The sequence below is a fragment of the Magnolia sinica genome, chromosome 18 (assembly GCF_029962835.1).
Source record: "Magnolia sinica isolate HGM2019 chromosome 18, MsV1, whole genome shotgun sequence".
In the NCBI taxonomy this organism is placed as follows: Eukaryota; Viridiplantae; Streptophyta; class Magnoliopsida; order Magnoliales; family Magnoliaceae; genus Magnolia; species Magnolia sinica.
The window spans coordinates 64228445-64236753 of record NC_080590.1 but is presented as its reverse complement, the minus strand read 5'-3'; positions in this window follow the sequence as shown (position 1 = coordinate 64236753).

The window sequence follows — 8309 nt, the reverse complement described above, 5'->3', positions numbered from 1 at the left end:
CGAATAAATATCATGGACATAATGCATTTTCGGTAGCGGCCCTGGGGCAAAACGTAATTCCATATTTCATGAGTAATGGTGCACAAATTGGTGTATGCAAATCGTTATACGTGTTACATCAATTTTTTTATTTTGGAGGTTGGATGTCACAATTAGTCGCTCCAATCCAGTCTTTTCTTTTTCGGGGTTGGATGTCACAATTAGTCGCTCCAACCCAGGTTGCGTGATTCACGCAATCATGTGTTGTGTTCGTCTTATGGGATGTTGTGTTCGCATAAATCCATGTTAAACGTGGGACACGCCGGTGAATCTCCGTAGTATGGGATGTGGGGCAAGTCAGATAACTCTAATCATATTCCACATTGTGGCAATCGCTAATGTGGCAATCGCTAAGTGTAATGAACCACATATACTTTGCTAGGCATGCATCTCATGTAGATTGCTTGTGTATATTGATACCTCTTGTAGTTGTGGAGTACGTGACGTATCAGAACTTTTACATTGCTTTTATGAATTTCTTGAATTACTGTTAATCTTAAAGGATAACCATCACTATGAGTAGGGCATTGATCCCCTCCCAACCATACAGATGATGCAGATGATGTATAGATTAAAGACCTAGAGGACCATCTCCCTTTAGAAGACTATACTGAAAGAAAAATATGAAGATAGTTTTATTATTTAGTTTTATACTTTCACTACAAACTCTATAAATGTAATAAGCTCCCATTGAGAGGACATTTGATTATTCTTTTACTCTGATGAAATAATCAAAACGGTTGATTTTATTCTTGTGAATATTACCTTCATGAATGTATCTGAATGTGATCCAAATGAAAAAAAATAAGGTGTGATTTTTAAAAGCATCCAATTTATACATTATTAACACTCGGTTTTCTCAAGCACAAGTACAAACTCTAGCCGTGAAAATTTGGGATGTTACACTTCCAGATTGAAGCTTTTGATGTAGTCTTTCAAGATCTCGTCGTCTTTCTGAACGACGTGAAGGAGGTGGGCAGGTGCTTTGAGCCTCTTCTTTTCTCCGATAAAGTTCGTGACGAAGGCTTGACTGAGTTGGGAGAACGAACTAATAGAGTTCGGTTTCAACTGCTTGAACCACAGTTAGGCAACCTCAGCCAAAGTTAGGGAAAAGGCTCGGCACATGACCGTGTCAGAACTGGTGTGGAGGTCCATGTAGACTCTAAAGGACTCCATGTGTTCCGACGGGTCAGTATTCTCTGAGAATGGAGAGATCTAAGGCAACCAAAATCGATTTGGCAGTCGCGCATGCATGATGTCTGTAGTGAATGAAGGATTAGATTCCTCCATTATGCCTTGTGTTAGCGTGTTAATTCGGTATGCCCGCCGCATGTCTCCGATTTGATCTTGCAAGTTTTTAAGCTCGGCCTCCCAGGGTTCGTCGCTTTCAGCAGTAGTTTCGACGGGGGCTTTACCGTGCTTCTTCCGGTCTAGCTCATGATGTAGATCGGAAGCGGGCAAGGCCACGGTCTTGGAAACGTGAGATGGGGCTGGTTTAGATGAGCTATGTTATTGGCTCCTCTGGGAGGGTGGTCGGCTTCGCTGAGAGGCCACGCGTGTACAAGAAGGTTGAGGAGGGTTGTACCCTGTTTGTTCATCCTCCCTGTTAGTTCTTTGCACATGTTGTAGCTGCAGTTGTTCCAACATCTTCTTCATGTAGCCTATGTTCTCTCTCAGCATTCCGACCTCCTTTTCGAGGGAGTTCAATTGACCTCCTTTTACGCGAGACGGTTGACCATGCTTCTGGAACCAGAATTAGCTTGATGTTGTGAGGAAGAGTCTCGATAGCTTTCCAGTTGTTCGGGTTGCTCTGGGGGCGGCTGTGTGCGGTTAGGTGCAACTGGAGTTGCAACTAGGGAGGATTGAGTTCTTTTCTTCCCTTTCGCCATTGCAGTCTATCTGTTAAAGCAGGAACGGCTAAGACGTCCTTCCCACAAATGGCACCAAACTGTTAATGCAGTTTTTTGGTAGACCCTCCTAGGTTAACACTTCGGGACTGCACAAACAAAAACAATAGACAAAGGAGACCCTGGCTTGTACAAGGGACCCTCCGATGCCTAAGTCAGGATCTTGGGTCTTTTGTAGGATAAGATCTTAAGGAAAAGAATCACCAATCAAGTATTATAATGTGTATGCGTACCTTACATAGGTTGGGGGTACCTCTATTTATAAGAGAATGAAGACCATACCGTAAGGAGTCTTTCCTGATATACCGGAGACCGTTTCGTACAGATATTCGGATTCATCCGGGATCCTCTCGAGATTATCATTATCTGAGGTTCTCGGGATTTGATTTAATCTCCGAAGATCTTGGGAGAGATCTTCGGGCCGTTGGAGAGATTCCCGAGCTGGTTTATAGATGCCCCTTAAGTCTCAAATCCCATTGGGTCTGTGCTGGTTTATAGAGTTGGTCCATTCCATAAGTCGACATAATTTTCATATATTTTTCTCCCAACACTTCTCAAACTATGGGTAATACTTCTACTGTAGGCAAGCGACTTCATGACCTTATGTCTTTTTTAGATGAAGAAGAAACGGAGACGCATAAAACTGCATTCGAAGTGAAGAAGTATCTAAAGGAGTCGGTCATAAGGCTACAAGAAGATGATTTTGATGTTTTGCAGTCATGGAAGTCAAGAGCTCGTGAATACCCTAGACTTTCGGTGATGGCATGAGACATATTATCAATTCCAATTTCGACTGTGGCATCAGAATCAGTTTTTAGCACCCAGAGTAAGGTAGTTAGCAAGTATCGAAGCTCACTCGCCTCAAATACAGTTAAAACACTGATATGTATGCAAGATTGGTTGCATTCATTTTGGGCGGTAGCAGTTTCGATGTTGAAGAGTATGAGGAGGAGAATAGAAGTCAAGACGAGGTCCAAAATGCATCTAAAACTGCTTGAAGGAATGTAAGATTTAAAATTTTTGTTTAACATTTTATATTTTGTAATATAATTTCACTCTTTGGATTTGATGTTGAAGACCAACATGTGGTATGATAGTATCTAGATGTATATGTGACACTCTTTTTTTGTCTTAGTAATGTGGCATATAAGACATTTTAGACTTAATATTGTTGATATTTAATTTGTATTTTTAGCCAAAAATATAATAAATTGACATATGAACAAGCTCGACTCGACTCGAACCACTAGCTCGACTCGAAAGCTTTGGCAAACAAGCTAAACTTTGATGTTTAGCTCGAGGGTGAGCTAGAGCTCGAACTCGAGTATAGCACGGACGAGCCGAGCTTGGTCCACCTTGACTCGACTCAGCTCGATGTACAACCCAACCTGCGTAGTTCACCCTTGCACGGAACACTCTACACATGAGTTACGCAGGAAGGTCCAGAAAACCCTCTAGCTTATAAATCCTCCTCTCCTTGATGCTGGAGGACGTACACAACAAAATGAGAGAGAGAGAGAGAGAGAGAGAGAGAGAGAGAGAGTCCGAACGCTGGACCGAGTTAACTTGTTTGAGATCAGACGGGTTAAGGTTCTGGTCCATCCAGGTTCTCTATCTGATCCTGCAAAAGAAAAATAAGAAGAGGAAGGAGAAAAAGAAGAAAACAAGAGTTTAAGGTTGACTCAACGGTTGAGGGCACATGCGATCCATTGGATTTGGGTCATCGGGTTGAAACTCATAATATGAATAATGTAAGACGCCCACCTGTATAATTAGATAGTTTGTGCTTTCAAATTAAATAATTAAATTACATTAGTTTAGACATAACATTAACATAAACAAAGCCCAACCTAAATCCTAATCGTTCAAATATGTGATTTAGGATAAAATTTGCATATGGACATAAAAATTTGATAGTGGACGACCTGACGATTAAAGGTGAAGGTTTTTCCTTTAAATTTTGCAATTTAATTTATTTGATTATATCTTTCTTACATGCTTCAAGTTTTGATGATATTTATCTTCACTATGCAAATCATTGATACATAATTTTAATTACTGCACTTATATCACACAACGCAAGTATTATGTTGAAAATCTCACTTCTAGTGATCTATATAATATCGTGGACGTAATGCGTTTTGGGTAGCGGTGCTCTTGGTCGGCACATAATCCTGTGGGTAGTAAGTGGCACACAATCGATGTAAGTAAATCACCATGCATGTTACATCACTTTTTGGGATTGAATGCCGCAAATAGTCACTCTATGAATACATTGTGTCATATAAATCTTCCAATCGCATTGTTATGTCACCTTTAGACGTTCATATAAATCCACGTTAACGTTGGACACGCCGACGAATCTCCATAGTATGAGATGCGGGGTGAGCCGGATATCTTTAAACTACTTTCCACATTGTGATCATGATTGCTGAGTGTGATGGACCACATATACTTTGCTGGCATGCATCTCATATAGAATGTTTACGCATACCGATACCACTTGTTTTTGTGGAGTATGAGATGTAACGGGACACTTTTATTATTCTTATGAATCACTTGAATCATTGTAAACTTTAAAGGGCAACCACCACTATGAGTAGCGTGTTGACCGCCTCCAATCATACAGATGTTGCAGGTGAATCAACGGTTAATGTAACGAACGACGACCATTCTGTGGAAGATGGGTTCAAATTGAGTAGAAGAATAGTGCACGATTAGTTTTATCTATCTTCCACTGAAAACTTTGATAATGTAATAAGCTCCCATTGAGAGGACATTTGATAATTTATTAAATTCTTTTACTCTAATGGAATAATAAATACAATCAATTTGATTCTCATGAATAGTTGTTTACCTTCGTTAATGTAACTGGATATGATCTAATTGAAAAAAAAAAACTGGGTACGATTTTGAAGCATCCAATTTTTACACTGTAACATCCCGAATTTTCGCTGCCTATGTTTACATTCATGCCCGAGAATTTCAAATGTTAATAATGTAAAAATTGGATGCTTCAAAATCGCACCCTATTTTTTTCCAATTAGATCACATTCAATTACATTCATGAAGGTAAACCATTCACGAGAATAAAATTAACTGTATTTATTATTCCATTAGAGTAAAAGAATTCAACAAATCATCAAATACCCTCTCAATGGGAGCTTAGTACATTATCAAAGTTTACACTTATGCTCAAATATGAAGCATATCCAAGCCTTAGATAAGCTTATTTTAGAAATTCTCCTAGCGGATGCATAAAACGGACTTGATCTTACTTAACGGTTAATACTTAATTATTAGACCCCAATTTTAGGGGAGATATATAGTTGAGATAGGCAAACGATTGGGCATCAGTGGTATGAAGAGTCTAAATATGAAATTTCACCTGTTGCGCCAAAAAGAAGGAAGTGACTTCAACATTTAACGGTGTAGGATTATAGATCGGGGTCTAAATTTTATATGATCTCATAGTCATATGAGACCAAAGTGTGGCCCAAGTTTGAATTGCTATGGACGATGGAAAGTGGGTAAATCGAAAGGTCTAAATTTATAAAGAGTTGATAAGCCTCAAAAGGATAACTTCTCGACTAAGGAAAAGCCTACCAAAGTGGTGTCTTCATATTTCACGTTTAGTCCATATGAAGGACAATCTAAGTCATTCATATGAAGGAAAATATCCTACTACTACTACTACCCAGGAGCTTTCCTCATTCGATGGACACCAAAATCAATGATTAAGGGTTTGATTTGTCAATTGAGGCACTTTTATAATGATCTAATGTTTGAAATTTGACATGTATGGTTAATTTATGATAGATAGGTATGGTATACAATTTCACATCAATCGGATAATGAGAACCATGTGATCTAGAATTCAAGGGTCTAGGTTAATGGCATTTTCGTAATTATTGCCGATCTGAGAGTTTTGGTAAATCTAATGGTTCTACATGGTTATAGGAATGTTTTTAAGCAATCTTTATAAAAGAGCTTATATCTAAATCATTAGGAGAATTTTGCTTTTGTCGAACATATAGGTTAACTGCAATAACCCCTTCATGAGGAGCCAAGCAGTTTACTTAGGAGGATTATTTTTCCTTGCACTAAGAGATCCTCATTGGAGATCATGCGATCTGAGTGGCGTTACTAATTAGTAGTCCAACCTCTTCTTTAAGGGTCAAACGATTGGTGAGGAATATTTTTCCCCTGCACTAAGGGAAGTCCTCAGTAATTCGTATAGCTCGGATTGTAGAAAAAGAAATTTTCTTTCCGATCTGGGGAAGCTCTTCCATGGTAAAATTCATGGTAGATAAATTTTTTCCCTTGGACTAAGGGAAGTCATCGTAGTCGATTTTACAGCTCAGAAATTTGAAAGAAGTCCTCTTCCTCTGACTTGGGGAAGTTCATTGTAGAAATTGTCGAACAGTAAAAAGTACGGTTGTAGTGTCGCGAACACTTTTTCCCTTTTAGAAAGGGAGGTCACCCTGTCGAGTAGGTCGATCAATCGATACGCTCCTGGTCGAAGGATTTCTTGAGTCCTCAGGAGTAGTAGATCGTCAAATGGTTAGCATTCCATGGGCGAGGTAAGAGTCCCCCTATGTCTTCTAGTCGATACGTCCCTCAATATTAGATGTCGAGGTCAAAGTTGGCTAATGAGTCTTATTACCGAGCTTAGTTAATTGGTTTAGCTCAGTTGTTAGGTTTTCTTTCTCAGCTCGGCTTATTTCAGTACCTACTCCAGCTTGGCGTTCAAGGGAGTGCACCGATAGAAGCGACTTCTAGATGTCGGTTGGTATGTTGGCCTTGGTCTTAGTCGTCCTCTTTCTTTCTTTTGGCGTTAACGTTAGAGGGCTCTCCTTTTTTCCTTCGCTTCTTAACCTTAGTCAAGTTATTTCCTCTTTGAGCAGCTATTCATGAACTAAAGAGCTCATCGACATTAGAATATTTTCGAGCTTGGTTAAGTAGGTTGGCAAGGGTAGTCGAGGGATTCTTACCAATAAAGAGGATGAACTTTCCTTATTTGAGGCTAGCTAGCATGGCGGTCAAAGCTCTCTGGTCAGAATAATCATCGACCTAGACAGCTTCGGCATTGAAACAGATGAGGTAGTCTCTTAACAACTCGTCCTCCCTCTGCTTGATCATGAGAAAATGAGTTGATGACTTTCTTATGTCTCTCCCACCGATGAACTGTGTGAGGAAGGCTTTGCTAAGCTACGAGAAGGAACTGATGGACCTTGACTTCATCTGCCTCAACCACTGTCGAGTAGCTCCTGATAAGGTCAGGGAGAATGCTCAGTATATTACGAAGCCCGAGGTGCCATGAAACTCCATCCAGGTTTTGAAGGACTCGAGGTGCTCGGCTGGATCGGTGGTTCTAGAGTAGGGGGTCATCTGTGACATCCGGAATGTAATACCCGTATCCTAGCCCATACTGTTCCGTAGGCTTCCGCGGTCCTCCCGGTCGAATTTCAGTGACCTGCGACGCGTAGACAGCAGTTGTGCGTGATCCTGAGTCATGTCTCGTATATCAGAGTCGGCTCGACTCGAGACTTGTACCATTGCGACCGCACCGTCGTCGCGGTTCCAACGCCGCGTCTTATGCACCGATCCGATACCCTGGCAGGAAGATGTGGGGCCGGCGTTTATTTCGAAGAAACGCCGCTTGTTTGCAATCCCAAGAAAATCTCTACAACATGTCAAATCAATCACATCAATCACCTCATGACAAGTACAAAGCAACCCATGCTTCCTTTCTCCACAAGTCAAGTAAACACCAAAAGTCAACCAATCTCTCACCTCACCCATCACTCACCTCACATCCATCACTCTCTCTCCTTACATCTCATCTCTCCCTCTCTTTCCCTTTACATTTTTCCAAGCAAAAATCCAAGCAAGAGAGTTGACGTCCATGGTTTTCCAAGAGGGGAAGTGCATGTGTGTGGCCCACCTTCCCATTTCAAAACACATCATCCTAGCCATTCAAACTTCATCTTCCACCATCAAAGTGAAGCACATGGAGATTGGCGTTCCAACGGACCAAGAAGATCGAAGGTGGGTGCTTCTATAGGCTAGTTTTCATGTTTTTATGATGGGTTAAGTGAGGCCTACTGATCGATGGTATGGATCTCACTTTGGACCCTAAGATGCAGCCAATGGCCCACCTTGATTATCATGATCATTCCATGATGGGGCTATTCTCCATGGACCCCATCATGATGTTTACTTTCTAAGTTTGAAAAAGGTCATCTAGGCCTTCCATTTTGGTAGAGACGGAATCTCCACCATTGATCTTTGATTTGATGGGCCCACATTTATTGGGACCCACCTGATGTATGTTTCAAATCATGCAAGGGAGGGCCCATA